This window comes from Rhinoderma darwinii, chromosome 4, assembly GCF_050947455.1.
Source record: "Rhinoderma darwinii isolate aRhiDar2 chromosome 4, aRhiDar2.hap1, whole genome shotgun sequence".
Lineage (NCBI taxonomy): Eukaryota > Metazoa > Chordata > Amphibia > Anura > Rhinodermatidae > Rhinoderma > Rhinoderma darwinii.
The window spans coordinates 98,220,246-98,242,068 of record NC_134690.1 but is presented as its reverse complement, the minus strand read 5'-3'; positions in this window follow the sequence as shown (position 1 = coordinate 98,242,068).

The window sequence follows — 21,823 nt, the reverse complement described above, 5'->3', positions numbered from 1 at the left end:
AATCTCACAGGGGAACAGAATCCTTGATGACTCTGAATTTAAAGAGGCTCTGTCACCAGATTATAAGTGCCCTATCTCCTACATAATCTGGTCAACGCTGTAAAGTAGATAACAACAGTGGTTTCTATTTTGAAAAACAATTTTGAGCAAGTTATGAGCAATTTTAGATTTATGCTAATTCGTTTCTCAATAGACAACTGGGCATGTTTTTACTTTTAACCAACTGGGCGTTGTACAGGGGAGTGTATGACGGTGACTAGAGATGAGCGAACCGGGACAACCGAACTTTGGTTTCGGTCCGAACTTCCGGAAAAGTTCGGTTCGCAGCGAATCCGAACTTCACCGGGTTCGGCCGAACCCGTTTTGACCGAACCCGGCTACATTTTGGCGCCTGCCACATGTTACATCTAAAATGGAGGATTTCACAAGATCACCTGACATCAGGCTACCCCATAATGCCCTGCAAACGGCTCTCCCAGCCAATCGGGAGGCAGCATAGGGGCGGGCTCAAGCCTGCAATAAAAGTCTATTCACGGAGCTCAGCGGCCATTTTACAAACAGGAGCTGTAGGGATAGCATCTCTGTGCAGTAAGGGAAAGCTTTAGGAATCTAAAAGGCAGGAATCCAGAAATCGAAGGGGCTCATCCACTACTAACTACTCAGCCAGTGTGTGAATACGCTTTTATAAGGGGCTCATCCCCGTTGCATCCAACTTGCAATACAGGCAGCATTTGTAGTAGTGGTAGTAGTAGTAGTACTACAAGCAGGGCCGCCATCAGGGGGGTATTAGGGGTAGTGGTGTGAGGGGCCCGGCCAAAACTAATTGAAAGGGGGGCCCGGCAACTGCCTCGACATTCTTTTGGTAGGAAAAAACGGGCCCCTGCAATGGGGCCCGTTTTTTTCACCAAAAGAATGTCGTGAGCTGCTGCTGCTGCTGCTGCGGGCCCCCTCCCCTCGTCATGGGGGGCCGTCAAACCGTCCGCCCGCGCGCGCACCCGATCTCGCGCACAATGAAACTGCCGCGCGTGCGCACTCGCGAGCGCGCATCCACGAACGCCCGCACTGGAGACCGCCCGCGCGCGCACCCGCGATCGACCGCGCGCGCACCCGCAAACGAAGCGCGCGCACCCGCGAACGAAGCGCGCGCAGCCGCGGACACACATGGACAAAACTTACCTGGAGCCTGGCTGGAGGTGAAGGACTGGACGTCTGGACCGAAGACCTCCCCTGGAAGACATCGCCGGAAGAGGACTGGAGTGGGAGCAGCTCTTCTGACACAGTGAGTAAATTATCTCAAAGTGTTGTTTATGTATGGCCCTGTTTACACAGTATTTTGCAGGCAAAAAAAAATCTGCCTCAAAATTCCTTAAAGAATTTTGAGGCAGATTTTGACCTGCCCACACTATCTTGCCGCGTTTTTTTGCTGCGTTTTTTGCTCGCGGCGATTGAGGACAGCAGACAAAAAACGCAGCGAAAAATGCATTTTCTGCCTCCCATTGATTTAGATGGGAGGTCAGAGGCGGAACCGCGGCAAGAAAGGACGTGCTGCTTTTTCTTTTTTCCGCGACTGGCTCCCATTGATTTCAGATTAAATCAATGGGAGGCGGTTTTGGAAGTTGTTTGGTGCTGATTCTGACGCAGTGTCCGAGTCAATATCAAGGCCCAAAAACTCTGTGAACTGGGCCTTATTGTTAGGGCTTATTCAGACGAACGTGTAATACGTCCGTGCAACGTGCGTGATTTTCACGCGCCTCGCACGGATCTATGTTACTCTATGGTGCCGTGCGGACTGTCAGTGATTTTCACGCAGCGTGTGTCCGTGTGTCCGCTGCGTAAAACTCACGACATGTCCTATATTGGTGCATTGTTCGCGCATCACGCACCCATTGAAGTCAATGGGTGTGTGAAAATCACGCTCAGCACTTCCGCAGCCGTATAAACTATGAATGAAATTAGAAAAGCACCGCGTGCTACAAACATACAAACAGAGTGTCATAATGATGGCGGCTGCGCGAAAATCACGCAGCCACGCATCATACGCTGCTGACACACGGAGCTGTTATGGACCTTTTGCATGCGCAAAATGCCACGTTTTTTGCGCGTGCAAAAAGCACACGCTTGTGTAAATCCGGCCTTAGGTTAGGAACACACTAGGCATGAACACTGCGGATTTTATGCAACACATTTTATTGTGGATAATCCGCAGCGTATCACAGTCGCAGCAGAGTGGATGAGGTTTTAACAAATCTCATCCACACGCTGCAAAAATAATGGACCTGCAGTGTGACTTTGGCTTTTTAAGTCGCATGTCAATGTATTCTATGGAATCGCTGCTCCTCTGTTGCGGAAATGCTGCGATTCTGCCGCAAAAATCACACATGAGAAGAAAAAAAAGGTACTTTTTTAAATTGATAAAGTTTAGACTTGCCCCGGCCGTAGTCCTGGTGACGCGATCCTCTATTCTTAGCGCAGCCCCGCCTCCTGTCATGACGTTTCATCCCATGTGACTGCTGCAGCGGTCACATGGTCTACAGCGTCATCCCAGGAGGCGGGGCTACGTTCAGAAGAGAGAGATGCGTCACCAGGACTACGGCCAGGGCAAGTCTAAACTTTTTTTTCCCTGCAGGATTCCCGCAGCGGACACGCCTCACGAAACCTGCGCCACTATTTGGTGCGGTTTTGCTGGCAGAATTCCCTGCGGCTCCCGGGATAAGCTGTGTAGTTTTACTCAGCATATCCGCCTAGTGTGTCCCTTATGATGTCGCTCCTGGAGCTGCTGCCGCTCTCTAAATAGCCAGTTGGTCCAGTAGAATTTGGAATTATTTTTTTTTGTGAACCAGCTTAAAAAAATACAAAACTTTGGTGTTAGGGCCTGTTCACATCACTGTTCGCTTCCGCTCCGGGGTTCCTTCTGAGGTTTCTGTCGGGTGAACCCCGCAACGGAAAGTGAAAGTGATAGCACAGCTTCCGTTTCCATCACCATTAGCGCAGTCGACTGCGCTATTAATTCCGTCCAAAAACCAGCCGGAATGGTGACGAACCACCGCTCCGGGGTTCCGTCTGAGGTTTCTGTCGGGTGAACCCCGCAACGGAAAGTGAAAGTGACAGCACAGCTTCCGTTTCAGTCACCATTGATCTCAATGGTGACGGAAACATCGCTAATGGTTTCCGTTCGTCACCATTCCGGCTGGTTTTCGGACGGAATTAATAGCGCAGTCGACTGCGCTAATGGTGATGCAAACGGAAGCTGTGCTATCACTTTTACTTTACGTTGCGGGGTTCACCCGACAGAAACCTCAGAAGGAACCCCGGAGCGGAAGCGAACAGTGATGTGAACAGGCCCTAACACCAAAGTTTTGTATTTTTTTAAGCTGGTTCACAAAAAAAAATAATTCCAAATTCTACTGGACCAACTGCCTATTTAGAGACCGGCAGCAGCTCCAGGAGCGACATCATAAGGGACACACTAGGCGGATATGCTGAGTAAAACTACACAGCTTATCCCGGGAGCCGCAGGGAATTCCGCCAGCAAAACCGCACCAAATAGTGGCGCAGGTTTCGTGAGGCGTGTCCGCTGCGGGAATCCTGCAGGGAAAAAAAAGTTTAGACTTACCCCGGCCGTAGTTTAAGTGACGCATCTCTCTGTTCTGAACGTAGCATCTCTCTGTTCTGAACGGGGCTGCGCTAAGAATAGAGGATCGCGTCACCAGGACTACGGCCGGGGCAAGTCTAAACTTTATCAATTTAAAAAAGTGGCTTTTTTTTTTTTTCTCATTTGTGATTTTTGCGGCAGAACCGCAGCATTTCTGCAACAGAGGAGCGGCGATTCCACAGAATACATTGACATGCGACTTAAAAAGCCAAAAAGTCACACTGCAGGTCCATTATTTTTGCAGCGTGTGGATGAGATTTGTTCAAACCTCATCCACTCTGCTGCGACTGTGATACGCTGCGGATTATCCACAATAAAATGTGTTGCATAAAATCCGCAGTGTTCATGCCTAGTGTGTTCCTACCCTAAGGCCGGATTTACACAAGCGTGTGCTTTTTGCGCGCGCAAAAACGTGGCGTTTTGCGCTTGCAAAAGGTCCATAACAGCTCCGTGTGTCAGCAGCGTATGATGCGCGGCTGTGTGATTTTCGCGCAGCCGCCATCATTATGACACTCTGTTTGTATGTTTGTAGCACGTGGTGCTTTTCTGTTTTCATTCATAGTTTATACGGCTGCGGAAGCGCTGGGCGTGATTTTCACGCACCCATTGACTTCAATGGGTGCGTGATGCGCGAACAATGCACAAATATCGGACATGTCGTGAGTTTTACGCAGCGGACTCGCGCTGCGTGAAAATCACTGACAGTCTGCACGGCACCATAGAGTAACATAGGTCTGTGCAAGGCGCGTGAAAATCACACACGTTTCACGGACGTATTACACGTTCGTCTGAATAAGCCCTAACAATAAGGCCCAGTTCAACGTTTTTGGGCCTTGATATTGACTCGGACACTGCGTCAGAATCAGCACCAAAAAACTTCCAAAACCGCCTCCCATTGATTTAATCTGAAATCAATGGGAGCCAGTCGCGGAAAAAAGAAAAAGCAGCACATCCTTTCTTGCCGCGGTTCTGCCTCTGACCTGCCATCTAAATCAATGGGAGGCAGAAAATGCATTTTTCGCTGCGTTTTCTGTCTGCTGTCCTCAATCGCCGTGGGCAAAAAACGCGGCAAGATAGTGTGGGCAGGTCAAAATCTGCCTCAAAATTCGGTGCGCGCTTCCAGGCGGTCGCCGGTGCGCATGCGCGGGAGTTTGCGTGGTGCGCGTGATCGGTCGCACGGGCGGCGGTGTTTGACGGCCCCCATGCTACCCAGGGCCGCCATCAGGGGGGGTATTAGGGGTACTGATGTGAGAGGCCCGGCCAAACCTAATTGAAAGGGGGGCCCGCAGCTCATGACATTCTTTTGGTGAAAAAAACGGGGCCTGTTTTTTTTCTACCAAAGGCAAGTCGCGGCAGTTTGCCGGGCCCCCCTTTCAATTAGGTTTGGCCGGGCCTCTCACATCAGTACCCCTAATACCCCCCCTGATGGCGGCCCTGGGTACCATGATATAGTACTGGACGGAGTACCGTTAACAGGCGGTGCCACGGTAGGGGGGCCCAGAAAATGTAGCTGTAGGGGGCCCTGAAATTCCTGATGGCGGCCCTGACTACAAGGCCCAGCATTCCCTGAGTGCACTGCGGCGTGGCTGATAGAAATTCTCATTCATTGCCATTTGCCAAGCCAGTGTCAGTGTGTGAATACGCTTTTAGAAGGGGCTCATCCCCGGCCCGTTAACATAACAAACAAATAACAATACAACTTGCAATACAGGCAGCCTTTGTAGTAGTGGTAGTAGTAGTACTACAAGGCCCAGCATTCCCTGAGTGCACTGCGGCGTGGCTGATAGAAATTCTCATTCATTGCCATTTGGCAAGCCAGTGTCAGTGTGTGAATACGCTTTTAGAAGGGGCTCATCCCCGGCCGTTAACATAACAAACAATCCAACTTGCAATACAGGCAGCCTAGTAGTACTACAAGGCCCAGCATTCCCTGAGTGCACTGCAGCGAGGCTGATAGAAATTCTCATTCATTGCCATTTGCCAAGCCAGTGTCAGTGTGTGAATACGCTTTTAGAAGGGGCTCATCCCTGGCCTGTTAACATAACAAACAAATAACAATACAACTTGCAATACAGGCAGCCTTTGTAGTTATGGTAGTAGTAGTACTACAAGGCCCAGCATTCCCTGAGTGCACTGCGGCGTGGCTGATAGAAATTCTCATTCATTGCCATTTGGCAAGCCAGTGTCAGTGTGTGAATACACTTTTAGAAGGGGCTCTGAAATGTCTGGGAAAAAAAAGGTTGTGAAAGGACGGGGTAGAGGAAAAAACACCCATGCCGTCTCCTCTTCCAGTCCAAATGTTGGATCTGTTTGTGCCAGACGCAGTACCAGCATTTGTGGCACAAGACATGTGCCCAGTTCCACTAGTAGCAGCTGCCATGTGCCTGCTGGTAGTAGTATCAGCAAGCCAGACTTGTCCATCTCCTCCGGTGGGCGGGTTACTTTAGACAATACGGCCATTGTGGACTGGTTGGCTGGCTCGCGGTCATCTCAGCAGGAAGACTCTGACGATCTGGCTTCAAGCCAGGTTTCGTTGGATTCCAGATCCTCTACAGTTCCTTGGCACAGTGACAGTAGTAATATAGGTATTTGTAGCGTTTCCATTCCATCATCTATGTCTTCGCTCCCCCTTCCTAGCGGGAAGCCATGTTTCCTGAGAGTCCTAAGAGACATCTCCTCGGGTTCGAAGGAAGATACTGAACAACATAGTGATGATGATGATGATTTGTTTTCCGCGAGTCAGCCAACGGAGTGTGTTGCGGCGGTCGTGGAGGTGGAAGCGGTGTCCGAGACGCATAGCTGCGGTAGTGGGGGTGTTGGTGGTGGTAGCCGTGGTGGCAGACGCAGTAATGAGGGGGGACATGGAGCCCGCCATGATGTCACATCACATTCACAACACAGTGACAGAAGTGGCGGGGATGATGAGGAAGGCTATGATGATGATGTTGTTTTAGACAGGACGTGGGAACCAGGTGACGAGGTGATGATGGCGTCAGAGGAGGAGGGTAGTAGTGGCGGCACTGGACGTGATAAACAGCCAAGCCGAGGTAGGGGCAGAAGTCAATCTGCAAAACGTTGCAGCGATAGGGTCAGCTCAGGAGCCGGTGACGGTGACACAGATGCTGGTGTAGGCTCCCGAAAAAAGCCTGCCAGACAAGGGGCAAGCTCGGGTGGTTGTGGTGGTGGTGGTGGTGGTGGTGGTGGACTGGTACTACCTCTTTACGGTACTCTGCCGTGTGGCAATTTTTCTGTACCTTCCCGGAGGACGAAAACATGGCACAGTGCCGTATCTGCAAGCAGAAAGTAAGGCGTGGGCAGGGCAGCAATGTAGGAACTACCGCTCTACGTAAACACATGGAGCGGCATCACAAGGCCATGTGGGACAATCGACATGCCCCACCATCATCATGTACATCTAATGAAGACACCTCTTCCGCTGCTGCTGCTGCTCCGAGTCCCTGTCATCTAAGTAGTAGCCAGGCTTTATCCACCATGTCGTTGTCATCATCATCATCACTGTCATCTAGTGCTCCTCCTACGTCCCATCAGTTATCCATTACGGAATCGTTGTCCAATAAGCAACAATATATACCCAGTCATCCACCTGTCGTGCGGCTTAATTCACACCTGGCTAAGTTGTTGGTGGTGCAGTCGCTGCCGTACCACCTGGTCGACTCCGCCGGCTTCAAGCAATTGATGGCGTGCGCTCAGCCTAGGTGGCGAATACCTAGCCGACATTACTTCTCCAAAACAGCTGTCCCTGCCTTGCACAAGCATGTGGAGGAAAAGGTGTGCCAGTCCTTGCAATTATCCGTGTGCAGCAGGGTACATGCCACCGTCGACACGTGGAGCAGCAACTATGGGCAGGGACAGTACATGTCTTTCACGGCCCACTGGGTCAATATTTTGCAGTCCGATGCACCATCGCAGCAATGCCAGGCATTACCACCTCCACGCTTGTATCTTTCTGGTTCAACTCCGGACACCAGGCACCTACCATCCTCCTACTCCTCCTCCTTGCCTTCCTCCTTGGAGGTCTTCCCGTCCCCGACAGGACACAGCGTATCTTCCACTCCTCCTCCCTCCTCTTTTCATAGGTGCAAGGTGAAGCGCCACAACGCTGTCTTACACCTGCTGAGCCTGGGCGAGAAAAGCCACACAGGGCAGGAGCTGCTTCTGTGCATCAAGGAGGAAATCGCACGCTGGCTGTCTCCTCTGAAACTAACACTGGGCAATTTTGTCTCTGATAACGGCAAGAACGTTGTGGCTGCACTGCGTCTAGGTCACCTGACACACGCTCCTTGCATGGCACATGTGATCAATCTGATCAATCTGGTCATAACACGCTTCTTAAAGTCATATGTTGGTTTGAAGGGTGTGCTGGCCATGTCCAGGAGGGTTTGCGTTCGCTTTAGACATTCGTATGCATTTAAGCACGCCCTCTTGGACTTGCAGCGTCAAAACAATCTCCCAGACCAGCTGGTTAGAGACGCATGTCGCGTTTTGAGGCCCTTTGAAGAGGCCACACGATTTGTGAGCCGTGACGCTAGCGGAATGAACGATGTTATGCCGCTGATATTCATTATGGAGCAAACGCTCACAGCGATGATTCAGCAAAGGATGGAGGAAGGATCACATCTGGCTATGGATGTTGAGGAGGAGGATGAGGATGAGGAAACAGGACCTGAAGAGGAGCTGGATTTGGAGATGGAATCACAGGAAGGGATAAGGGACGAGGCAGCCGCACAACATGACAGTGATGGTGGTGATGACGAGTCTGACGACGACCTTTATGATGGACAACCATGGCAGTATGGGGCGGAGATGGAACCAACCGGGCCCTCTGAAACGCTGGCCAGGATGGCGAGCTGTATACTTCGTTACTTGCACGCTGACTGTCGTATTGTTAGCATGAAGCAAAGAGATGAGTACTGGATAGCCACACTTTTAGACCCTCGGTATAAAGCCAGAATGGGGGAGTTTTTTGCGCCTTCCGAGAGGGAGGCAAATTGGCTTATTATCGAGAGAAGCTATGCAGCCAGCTTGTCACGGCTTTCAAACGGCAAACGCCTGCTGCAAGCATGTCTGACCGGGGGGCCACTCTCCGCTCCCCACTGTCTCATCGTTCCACCGCCTCTGACAGAGCTACCTCTGCAATAGGCAGCAGCAGCGGCAGCAGCAGCAGCAGTAGCAGCAGCCAATTCAGTTTGGAAAATATGATGACAACATTTTTACATCCAATACCCCGACCTGACACACATCGTAGTCACCAAAGGGATGTTCACCATCACCAGGTGCAGCACCTAAACAACCAGGTTCACTCGTACCTGGACTGTGCCCTTTCTCCGTCAGAAATGCTGATCCCAGACCCCATGGACTTCTGGGTCAGCAGATTGGATCATTGGCAAGAACTGGCCCAGTTTCTTGTCCACCCTCCAGTGTAGCGTCAGAGAGGGTATTCAGCGCGGCAGGGGGCTTCGTCACCCCTAAGCGAACAAGATTGTCCGCCAACAGCTTGGAAAATCTCACGTTTCTGAAAATGAATCAAGCGTGGATCGGTGAGGATTTTAAAACCCCTGTGCCTGATACCACTGATTAGATCTGACATTGCTGCCGCTGCCGCCTGCTACTGCCGCCTGCTACTACAAGATTCTGTCCTGTCCACTCTTTTTTTAATGTGCCGCTGTTGGTGCTGCTACTACTTCTACCACCAATCCACCCCAGTGCCGTCTGCTACAAGCAAGCCTGCCCCGACACAGGGCTTTGTCCTGTGATTGTCCAGTCTCTTTTTTTAATGTGCTGCTGCTACTACTACTACCACCCTTGCTGTCTGTGTTGGCTACCTCTACCACCAATACACCTCCACAGCCGTCTGCTACAAGCAGGCCTGAGGCCTGCCCCACCAGAGGGCTTTGTCCTGTGACTGTCCAGTCTCTTTTTTTAATGTGCTGCTACTGCTACTACTACTACCACCCTTGCTGTCTGTTGGCTACCTCTACTACCACCAATACACCTCCACTGCCACCCGTCTGCTACAAGCAGGCCTGCCCCACCACAGGGCTTTGTCTTGTGACTGTCGTCCAGTCTCTTTTTTTAATGTGCTGCTGCGCGTCGGGTCTGACGATCTCTCCTGCCCGAGATATCACCATGGGTATGTGACCAGCTACATTTGTTTCTCTTTGCTGCTTTGTCCATAGACCTTACTCACTCAGAGTAGTATTGGTTAACTCTTCAGGTTATGGGCACCAGACTACCAGCATGTATTTGTATAGAGACCTTACCAATATACTTGCACTGTCATGTGAATTATGATATCTATTTCACTTTTGTCTTACAATCTCTAAATACTTTAATTGACTTTCAATCAATTTGTATAGTCTGTTTGCTCAACATAGCTGCTAATACTATTCATATGTGTTTACCCACCCATGGTGTACTTGTATCTCTGGCATCAGATGAACGTTTTACTCTCATGCTGTGCATGACTCATCTTTTAACTTTGTGATTTTTTCAATAAAGGTTGTTATTCTCTTTCTGCTACATTGTTGTGTTAATTGTACCCCACACCTTATAGGCTTTATATCAGATGTTGAGGGTCAGTGCACCAAGATATACTTGGTTTTACTCAGGATCTCGTTCTTTACTTAATTTATGTATATGCTTTTCTGTCATTTACATTGACAAGATCGTTTCCTGTTTGTACTAATAGGTTGTTGTTGCTGCTACTACCAGTCTACCACCCTTGCTGTCTGTGTTGGCTAGTCTACCTCTACTACCACCAATACACCTCCACTGCCACCCATCTTCTACAAGCAGGCCTGCCCCACCACAGGGCTTTGTCCTGTGACTGTTGTCCAGTGTCTTTTAATGTGCTGCTACTACTCACCCTTGTCAATAAAAAGGGTCAATTTTTGGAGGGCTTGTCAAAAGCCATTGCTTGTTGCTTTAATGCTTTTACATCTATGTATGGAAGAACCCAGGCAGGCATCTTCCAAAAAAAAGGGTCAATTTTTGGAGGGCTTGTCAAAAGCCATTGCTTGTTGCTTTTAAAAAGGGTCAATTTTTGGAGGGCTTGTCAAAAGCCATTGCTTGTTGCTTTTACATCCATGTATGGAAGAACCCCGGCAGGCATCTGCCAATAAAAAGGGTACATTTTTGGAGGGCTTGTCAAAAGCCATTGCTTGTTGCTTTTACATCCATGTATGGAAGAACCCCGGCAGGCATCTGCCAAAAAAAGGGTCAATTTTTGGAGGGCTTGTGAAAAGCCATTGCTTGTTGCTTTTACATCCATGTATGGAAAAACCCCAGCAGGCATCTGCCAATAAAAAGGGTCAATTTTTAGAGGGCTTGTCAAAAGCCATTGCTTGTTGCTTTTAAAAAGGGTAAATTTTTGGAGGGCTTGTCAAAAGCCATTGCTTGTTGCTTTTACATCCATGTATGGAAGAACCCCGGCAGGCATCTGCCAATAAAAAGGGTCAATTTTTGGAGGGCTTGTCAAAAGCCATTGCTTGTTGCTTTTACATCCATGTATGGAAGAACCCCGGCAGGCATCTGCCAAAAAAAGGGTCAATTTTTGGAGGGCTTGTGAAAAGCCATTGCTTGTTGCTTTTACATCCATGTATGGAAGAACCCCGGCAGGCATCTGCCAAAAAAAAGGGTCAATTTTTGGAGGGCTTGTGAAAAGCCATTGCTTGTTGCTTTTACATCCATGTATGGAAGAACCCCGGCAGGCATCTGCCAATAAAAAGGGTCAATTTTTGGAGGGCTTGTGAAAAGCCATTGCTTGTTGCTTTTACATCCATGTATGGAAGAACCCCGGCAGGCATCTGCCAATAAAAAGGGTCAATTTTTGGAGGGCTTGTCAAAAGCCATTGCTTGTTGCTTTTAAAAAGGGTCAATTTTTGGAGGGCTTGTCAAAAGCCATTGCTTGTTGCTTTTACATCCATGTATGGAAGAACCCCGGCAGGCATCTGCCAATAAAAAGGGTCAATTTTTGGAGGGCTTGTCAAAAGCCATTGCTTGTTGCTTTTACATCTATGTATGGAAGAACCCCGGCAGGCATCTGCCAAAAAAAGGGTCAATTTTTGGAGTGCTTGTGAAAAGCCATTGCTTGTTTCTTTTACATCCATGTATGGAAGAACCCCGGCAGGCATCTGCCAAAAAAAAGGGTCAATTTTTGGAGGGCTTGTGAAAAGCCATTGCTTGTTGCTTTTACATCAATGTATGGAAGAACCCCGGCAGGCATCTGCCAATAAAAAGGGTCAATTTTTGGAGGGCTTGTCAAAAGCCATTGCTTGTTGCTTTTACATCCATGTATGGAAGAACCCCGGCAGGCATCTGCCAAAAAAAAGGGTCAATTTTTGGAGGGCTTGTGAAAAGCCATTGCTTGTTGCTTTTACATCAATGTATGGAAGAACCCCGGCAGGCATCTGCCAATAAAAAGGGTAAATTTTTGGAGGGCTTGTCAAAAGCCATTGCTTGTTGCTTTTACATCCATGTATGGAAGAACCCCGGCAGGCATCTGCCAATAAAAAGGGTCAATTTTTGGAGGGCTTGTCAAAAGCCATTGCTTGTTGCTTTTAAAAAGGGTCAATTTTTGGAGGGCTTGTCAAAAGCCATTGCTTGTTGCTTTTACATCCATGTATGGAAGAACCCCGGCAGGCATCTGCCAATAAAAAGGGTCAATTTTTGGAGGGCTTGTGAAAAGCCATTGCTTGTTGCTTTTACATCCATGAATGGAAGAACCCCGGCAGGCATCTGCCAATAAAGAGGGTACATTTTTGGAGGGCTTGTCAAAAGCCATTGCTTGTTGCTTTTACATCCATGTATGGATGAACCCTGGCAGGCATCTGCCACCATAAAGGGTAAATTTTTTGAGGGCTTGTCAAAAGCCATTGCTTCTTCTTTTACCACCTTATATGTATGAACCCTGGCAGGCATCTGCCGCCAAATATGGTTAATTTTTGTACCTTTTTTAACAATGCATTAAGCATACAACATGCACAAGTGCAGTGGTTTCTGTTAGTTATCACCGTGTCCCATCCGTTTTCCTATAGCCATACATGTTGGCGTAACTTTGACACTAACTTTGCCTTAAAGACAGCTCAAAAGTACTTGGATACACTCATGGGTGACCTAAGAGTGTTATACAGGGCTTCTAGGGCTTTTAAACAGTGTTATACATGATTTTTAGGGGCTTTCTTGTATTACAGGTTCGGTCAGAACTAGTTCGGTCCGAATCGAACTTTTTCATGAAATTCGGCGAACCTGCCGAACCGAACTTTTCATAAATTCGCTCATCTCTAACGGTGACCAATCAGTGTTCCAGCCCAGCATGATCCACAGCACAGTGTGATTGTGCAGTGAGAGAAGCTGGGCTGGAACAATGAGAAGTGTATGACGCTGATTGGTCACTGATTGGTCAGCGTCATACTCTTCTATGTACAAGAGAAGTAAAAAGTAAAAAAAATGCCCAGTTGTCTATTAAGAAACTAATTAGCATAAATCTAGAATTGCTCATAACTTGCTCAAAAATGATCGTTTTTCAAAATAAAAACCACTGCTGTTACCGATCACATTATGTAGGATATAGGGCACTTATAATCTGGTGACAGAGCCTCTTTAATTTAGAGGAGATAAGGACCAACATAGTGAGATTATGAAGTGATTAAAGTAGATTACTAATAAGGTTAGGAAGGATCCACCAGATTTGTAAATTAGAGAAAAGAAGTACAACTATGTTGCATATAATCTGCCACTGAATAGTTACATTAATGATTATAAACACGAATGCCCTAAATGTAAATCATATAGGGCAAATGTGATGCATTGCTTTTGGAAATAACATAAACTTGAATATATTTTGATTAAGATACAAGAGCTTATTATTGAGATGGGATTGCCTAAAATAAATTGGATTCCTGCATTTATCTGTTCCATGGGAAGGAAGAGAGTCTGGGAGAGTAGGAAGGCTCCGCATCTGTTGCTGCTGGTAGCAAAACAAAGTATTCTAAGAAACTGGCTTTCTGAACTACTATCATCAGTTAAAGGGGTTGTACAGTACACCGTGTTCCAAATTATTATGCACATTGGATTTAAGTGTCATAAACATTTAATTATTAGTTTTCCAATTAAACTCATGGATGGTATTGTGTCTTAGGGCTCTTTGGATCATTGTAATCAATCTCAGACACCTGTGATAATTAGTTTGCCAGGTGTGCCCAATCAAAGGAAAACTACTGAAGAAGGACGTTCCACATTATTAAGCAGGCCGCAGGTTTCAAGCAATATAGGAAAGAAAAAGGATCTCTCTGCTGCCGAAAAGCGTGAAATAGTGCAATACCTTGGACAAGGTATGAAAACATTGGATATTTCAAGAAAACTTAAGCGTGATCATCGTACTGTGAAAAGATTTGTGGCTGATTCAGAGCACAGACGGGTTCGTTCAGATAAAGGCATAATGAGGAAGGTTTCTGCCAGACAAATTAATAGGATTAGGAGAGCAGCTGCTAAAATGTCATTGCAAAGCAGCAAACAGGTATTTGAAGCCGCTGGTGCCTCTGGAGTCCCGCGAACCTCAAGGTGTAGGATCCTCAGAAATACATGAAGACTAATTTTCAAACCGTGTTGTTTACTGATGAGTGCCGTGCAACCCTGGATGGTCCAGATGGATGGAGCAGTGGATGATTGGTGAATGGCCACCATGTCCCAACAGGGCTGCGACGTCAGCAAGGAGGTGGCGGAGTCATGTTTTGGGCTGGAATCATGGGGAGAGAGCTGGTAGGCCCCTTTAGGGTCCCTGACGGTGTGAAAATTACCTCTGCAAAGTACGTAGAGTTTATGACTGACCACTTTCTTCCGTGGTACAAAAAGAAGCGTGCCTTCCGTAGCAAAATTATCTTCCTGCATGACAATGCACCATCTCATGCTGCAAAGAATACCTCTGTGTCATTGGCTGATATGGGCATAAAAGGAGAGAAACTCATGGTGTGGCCGCCATGTTCCCCTGACCTCAACCCTATTGAGAACATTTGGAGCATCCTCAAGCAAAATATATATGAGGGTGGGAGGCAGTTCACATCAAAACAGAAGCTCTGGGAGGTTATTCTGACATCCTGCAAAGATATTTAAGCAGAAACTGTCCAAATACTCACAAATTCAATGGATGCAAGAATTGTGAAGGTGATATCAAAGAAGGGATCCTATGTTAACATGTAACTTGGCCTATTAAGTTTTTTTTTATTGAAAGAGTTTTTGATTTCTGTAAATATGACCTCATGATGCTGCAAATGCAACAAATTACCATTTTAGTTCTCTTTACAACCTTTAAAATGTTTTGATCTCTGTTGTGCATAATAATTTGAAACAGTGCATTTTGAGTTTTTTACTTCTAAAAAAAAAATTATCATTATGTTATCATTGGGAGATTTGTTCAATAAAATTTGCATTATACTCCAACGGTTGATGGCTTGAAGATTATACGGACTGTCATTTGCATCGACTATTTAGGAAAATCAGCGAAAAATAACATTTGCATAATAATTTGGAACGCAGTGTATAAGCAATGGCTTTTTTTCTTTCAAAAACATAACCACATCTGTCCACAAGTTGTATGTGGCAGTGTAGCTCAGCCCTATTCCCTACAATAGAGCTGAGCTGCAAGACCAGACACAACCCATGGACAGGTGTGGCGCTCTTTTTGGAGGTAACCAGCCATGTTTTTCTAATACAGGACAACACCTGGACGTAATTAAAGACTTAATGAAAATGAAAAAGAGTCTTACTCCAGGCAGAATTTAAGACCTACAATCTATTTTTTTAAAAGATGGGAGACTTTAATAGGCAAAATTGGAATCCTAAACAAAAGGGATAGTATTTTTGAAAGAATTTAATTATATACCCCTAAGACTAAATGATAAACAATTTTAAAGAGGCTTGGTTATTATGCTCCAATTCTCATTAGGGGGAGAAGCTGTATGAAAAAATATAATTTTGTACAAATTTATTGTAAAAGTAAATATAAAAACGCCACAAGTGACCCAGTTCCATTGGTAGCTATACAAGCCCACCCTATAGAACTGCCTCCCCGATGTTTGACAGATGTTGTGGTATGCTTTTAAAATCAGCCCTTTCTTCCTCCATGCTGTTATTTTCCCATCATTCTGATGCATTCTCTGGTTTCTTTTGTCCAGAGAATCTTGTTTCGGAACTGGACGGCTTTTTTTTTACATGTTTTCTAGTAAAGTCTTATCTGTCCCTTCTAATTCTTCAGTGTTATTAGTGTTTGTGGCATGAGATTCACCCTCTGTATTTACATTGATGAAAGCATCTCTTGATTGTAGACTTTTACAATGATAGGCCCACCTCTTCAAGAGTGTTCTTAACTTGTCTAGATGTTGTAAAGGAGTTTTTCGTTACCAAGAAAATAATTTTCAATCATCCACTTTAGTTGTCTTTTGTGGCCTTTTGATATTGCTGACCTCACCGGTGCATTACTTCTTTTTAACAATATAGTACATTTTTGATTTGGCCACATTAAACTTCTGCCTAGTTTATTATGTACAGATGTAGCTGTCTTTACCTTGACTTTTAACGCATTAAATAAACAGTGGCTAGATCTCTTATCTTGACTTATTCAATGGCTTTTGTTGTGTGATATCACACTGCAGCAGTCAAGATAAAGATGGCTAGATCTGTATTAATACATTTACACGAAGAAGGACAGAGGAATGGCACAACACAACGTTTGGAGAAAAAGATACTTCAGAAATCCTATTTTGCAGTTATTTATTAAACCACAGGTCTAGAGAGCTGGCAGGGCCTCATTAACCCCTTAACTATTCCGTCATGGAAACCATCCCGTTCGCGCTCCATGACGGAATAGTACATCACGGGAGTAACGGCAATTTTGGCCGTCTTCCCGACACATACAGGAGCTGTGACAGCTGCTGTCTTGTACAGCAGTTGCCGCAGCTCCTATAGTGGGGACCGATCGCTGTGTCCCCGCTGATTAACCCCTTAAAAGCTGCATTCAATAGCGATCGTGGCTTTTTAGGGGTTAAGCTACCATTGCTACACGATAGCGGCCGGCGATGGTGACTATGGCAACCGGATACCTAACAATGGTGTCCGGCTAGGCCATCGACGGAAGCCTAGTGGGTCTTGACAAAGTCAGTACCCACAAAGTCAGTACCTACCCTCAAGTCCCCTAGTGGGACAAAGTAATAAAGTAAAAAAAAAAGTAAAAAAAAGATGTGTAAAAGTAAGAAAATAAACGTTTTAAAAGTAATAAAAGTAAAAAAAATCCCCCTTTTTCCCTTATCAGTCCATTATTATTATTAATAAAAATATATAAACAAATAAATAAACTATACATAATTGTATATCACTGCATCCGTAACGGCCTGAACTACAAAATTATTTCGTTATTTATCCCGCGTGATGAACGCCGTAAAAGAAAATAATAATAAACCGTATCAGAATCACAATTTTTTGGTCACTTCACCTGCCAAAAAATGGAATAAAAAGAGATCAAAAAGTCGCATGTACCTAAAAATAGTTCTGATCAAAACTACAGTTCGTTACGCAAAAAATAAGTCCTCGCACGGCTTTCTTGATGGAAAAATAAAAAAGTTATGGCTCTTAGAATAAGGTAACACAAAATGTGAATGATTTTTTACAAAAACTATTTTATTGTGCAAACGCCATAAGACATAAAAAAACTATAAACATATGGTATCGCCGTAATCGTATCGCCACGAAGAATAAAGTGAATATGTCATTTATAGCGCACGGTGAACGCTGTACAAAATATAGAATAAAAAAACAATAGTAGAATTGCTGTTTTTTAGTCACCACACCACTTAAAAATAGAATAAAACATATCAAAAAGCCGCATGCACCCCATGAAAACTACAATGAATTCCTCAAGGTGTCTAGTTTCCAAAATGGGGTCGCTTTTGGGGGGTTTCTACTGTTTTGGCACCACAAGACCTCTTAAAACCGGACATGGTGCCTAATAAAAAGGAGGCCTCAAAATCCACTAGGTCCTCCTTTGCTTCTGGGGCCGGTGCTTCAGTCCATTACCACACTAGGGCCACATGTGGGATATTTCTCAAAACTGCAGTACATGGGCAATAAGTATTGAGTAGCTTTTCACTGGTAAAACCTTCTGTGTTATAGAAAAAAATGGTATAAAAAGGATTTTCTGACAAAAAAAAAATAAAATGTAAATTTCACCTCTACTTTCCAGGAGAAGTTCCCCAAACTGACAAGAAGGGAAAACGTCAAAAGAGGTGCAAAGTCTGCTATAAGAGGGAGATAAGCAAAGATACAATATATCAATGTGACACGTGTCCTGAAAAACTAAGGCTCTGTATGAAAGAGTGTTTTAAAATGTATCATACATCCCTTGATTTTTAATCTACCCCAGTTTTACTTACCCTGATGCACTCCACACAGCTTATCCCCCCTCGTCTTTCCCTTCTGAGCCCTGCTGTGTGCCCAGGCAGCTGTTAACAGCCACAATGCGGGTATTGCCATACCCGTGGGAACACACATTACAGTTTATGTGGTGTATGTCTCTAGTCAAAATGCTCACTACACCTCTAGATAAATGCCTTAAGGGGTGTAGTTTTTAAAACGGGGTCACTTCTTGGGGGTTTCAACTGTACTGGTACCTCAGTGGCTTCTGCATACATAACTTCACACAAGAAAATCCCCAGTAGGCCAAAATGGTGGTCCTTTCCTTCTGAGCCCTCCCATGGGCCCAAACGGCAGTTTATCGCCACAAATGGGGTATTGCCGCACTCAGGACAAATTGGGCAACAAAATGGGGTATTTTATTTCTTGTGAAAATAAGAAATGTTGAGCTAAAATGACATATTATTGGAAAAAAATATATATTTTTAAATTCCCAGCCCAATTCAAATAAGTTCCGTGAAGAAACTATGGGGTCTAAATGGTCACATTACCCATAAATAAAATTCCTTAAGGGGTGTAGTTTCCAAAATGGGGTTTCCATTGCTATGATACCTCTGGGGCTCTGCAAATGCGACATGGCACCCGAAAACCAATCCAGCAAAATCTGCACTACAAAGAACACACAGCACTCCTTCCCTTCTGAGGCCTCCCATGGGCCCAAACGGATGTGTATCGCCACAAATGGGGTATTGCTGCACTCAGGAGAAATTGGGCAACAAAATGGGATATTTTGTTCCCTGTGAAAATAAGAAATTTTGATGAAAAATGACATCTTATTGGAAAATATTTCATTTTTTTAATTTCACAGCCCAATTCAAATACGTGCTGTGTAAAAATTGTGGGGTCAAAATGGTAACAACAACCATAAATTAATTCCTTGAGGGGTGTAGTTTTTAAAATGGGCTCACTTTGGGGGATTACAACTGTTTTGGCACCTCAACACCTCTTCAAACCTGGCATGCTGCCTAAAATATATTCCAATAAAAAAAAAAAGAGGCCTCAAAATGCACTTGGCGCTTCTTTGATTCTGGGGCTTGTGTTTTAGTCCACGAACGCACTAGAGACATATGTGGGACATTTCTAAAAACTGCAAAATCTGGACAATACATATTTAGTAGTGTTTCTCTGGTAAAACCTTCTGTGTTACAGAAAAAAAATTAATACAATTGAAATTCAGCAAGAAAAATTTAATTTGCAAATTTCACCTCTACTTTGCTTTAATTCCTGTGAAATGCCTAAAGGGTTAAATAAACTTTTGAAATGCTGTTCAGAACACTTTGAGGTGTCTAGTTTTCAAAATGGGGTGTTTTATGGCGGTTTCTAATACATAGGCCCCTCAAAGCCACATCGGAACCGAACAGGTACCTTAAAGGGAATGTTAGCAAAAAATATATTATTTTTTTTATTTAAACAATTATTGTGTGGGTGATTAAACATTGTTCAAATTATTTTATTTTTTTTCACGAGTCAGGAAATATTCTAAATTGGATTCAATTGGATTCTAATTTATAATATTTTCCATTGCTGGTCACTAGATGGAGCCATTCCCAAAATTGCAGCATTGCATGTGGTAAAGAAACCACATTGCTTTATGCTGCAAAATTGGGTAAAAAGCCCTCGCTCTAGTGAGCTCTCAGCATCCCCCCCTCCATTATCCTGGCTAGTGCCGGGATAAACGAGGGGATTGAACAGTCTAACCTCCTACACTGTGTGTCACCATTTTTTGAGCTAACACACAGTGTAGTAGGTTTACATACAGTAGTAAACACACACAAACACGAACATACATAGAAATCTCTTACCTGCTCCTGCCGCCGCGGCTCCCTCCGGCCCGTCCGCTCCGTCTGCTGCCGCTGGTCCAAGTGCACAAGTCCGGAAGCCGCGACCGGAAGTAGTAATCTTACTGTCCGGCCGCGACTTCCAGTCCACAAGAAAATGGCGCCTGACGGCGCGCATTTCAAATTGGACTGTGTGGGAGCGGCGCATGCGCCGTTCCCACACAGACGGCGTACATTGAAGTGGATGGAACGGGCCCCGTTCGCAGTCCCTATGGGACTGGAGCTGCCGTATTCCATGTCTGTATGTGTCGTTAATCGACACATACAGAAATGGAAAAAAAAATGGCAGCCCCCATAGGGAAGAAAAAGTGTAAAAATAAGAAAAAGTAACACACAAATTAATCCAAACGTTTTTAATAAAGAACTAACATCTTTAACATATTAAAAAAAAAATTGTGGTAACACTGTTCCTTTAAAAGAAAGGCTTTTGAAATTTTCTTAAAAATATGAGAAATTGCTGTTTATGTTCTAAGCCTTGTAACGTCCAAGATAAATAAAAGAATGTTCAAAAAACTATGCCAATCTAAAGTAGACATATGAGAAATGTGAACTAGTAACTATTTTGGGTGGTATATCCATCTGTTTTACAAGCAGATGCATTTAAATTCTGAAAAATGCTATTTTTATAAATTTTGCAATTTTTCACCAATAAACACTGAATATATCGTCCAAATTTTACCACTAACATAAAGCCCAATGTGTCACGAGAAAACAATCTCCGAATCGCTGGGATAGGTTTAAACATTCCGACGTTATTACCACATAAAGTGAAATATGTCAGATTTCAAAAATGGGCTCTGAGCCTTAAGGCCCAAACTAGGCTGCGTCCTTAAGGGGTTAATTACAGTACCGCCATTCACTAACTGTGTGTCACAAAACAAATGAACCAGAAAGATAAGAATAGTGTTATAGGCCCCACCACGATAGAAAATAGCAGTAGTAAATGTGTTTGCAGAATGGATTCAATTGTATCCACGTCCTTAAGACACGGATACAATTAAAAAATTTCCCGACTCTGCAGTGTGCAAGACAGACATTTTTGGCTCCCAGCACCGCCGCATGGCACCTTCTTTGTGATACAGGCAGCGCAATGACGTGTTCACACCATGGTGACATAATTTCGCTGTTTGTGCCTTTCCACAGCAGCCTGGCTGGAATAGGCCAGGCCTTACCTGTATGGCAGTGGTGAGTGAGAATGTGGGAGCAGTATTGGATCATTGACAGGTATTTTACTGGGGGGAAGCATTTAATTCAGGGGGCTAGTGTGGGGCACTTTCTATTCAGGAGGCACAGTGTGGGCCACTTTTAATTTAAGGAGCACAATGTGGGGCACCTTTAATTCAGGGGGTACAGTGTAGGGCACCTTTAATTCAGGGGGCACGATGTTCTGAAGACTTTATTCACGGGCAAATTGTGGGGCATAATTTTTTTCACGAGCACATTATGGGGCATTTTTAATCAGGGCACTATATATGACATTGTTATTTTTAGGAGCACAGTGTGAGGATTTGCAGCAATCATAAGGAGCAGAAGACATCTGGGTGGTAAACTGCAGAGAAGTCGTGGTCGAGAGAAGTCATCATAAAGGTCTGGACCGGATGGAGAAGAAAGGGAAAGAGGAGGGCACTAGTCAGAGAAGACGTCACCTGTGAGTCACTGAATGTAAATATTTATCCTGTCTCTGACTGTGCCTGATCCGTGCTGTAGTCACTCGTAATGTCTGTAGCACGGTGATAGGTGGTAGCGATAGGGTGGGGCCTAATTATGACTTTTGCTATTGTGCCCTATGATTTATTTTCACACCCCTGCTACATTCTATGGAGGCCTTTTGGATTTGATCTCACTTTGATGA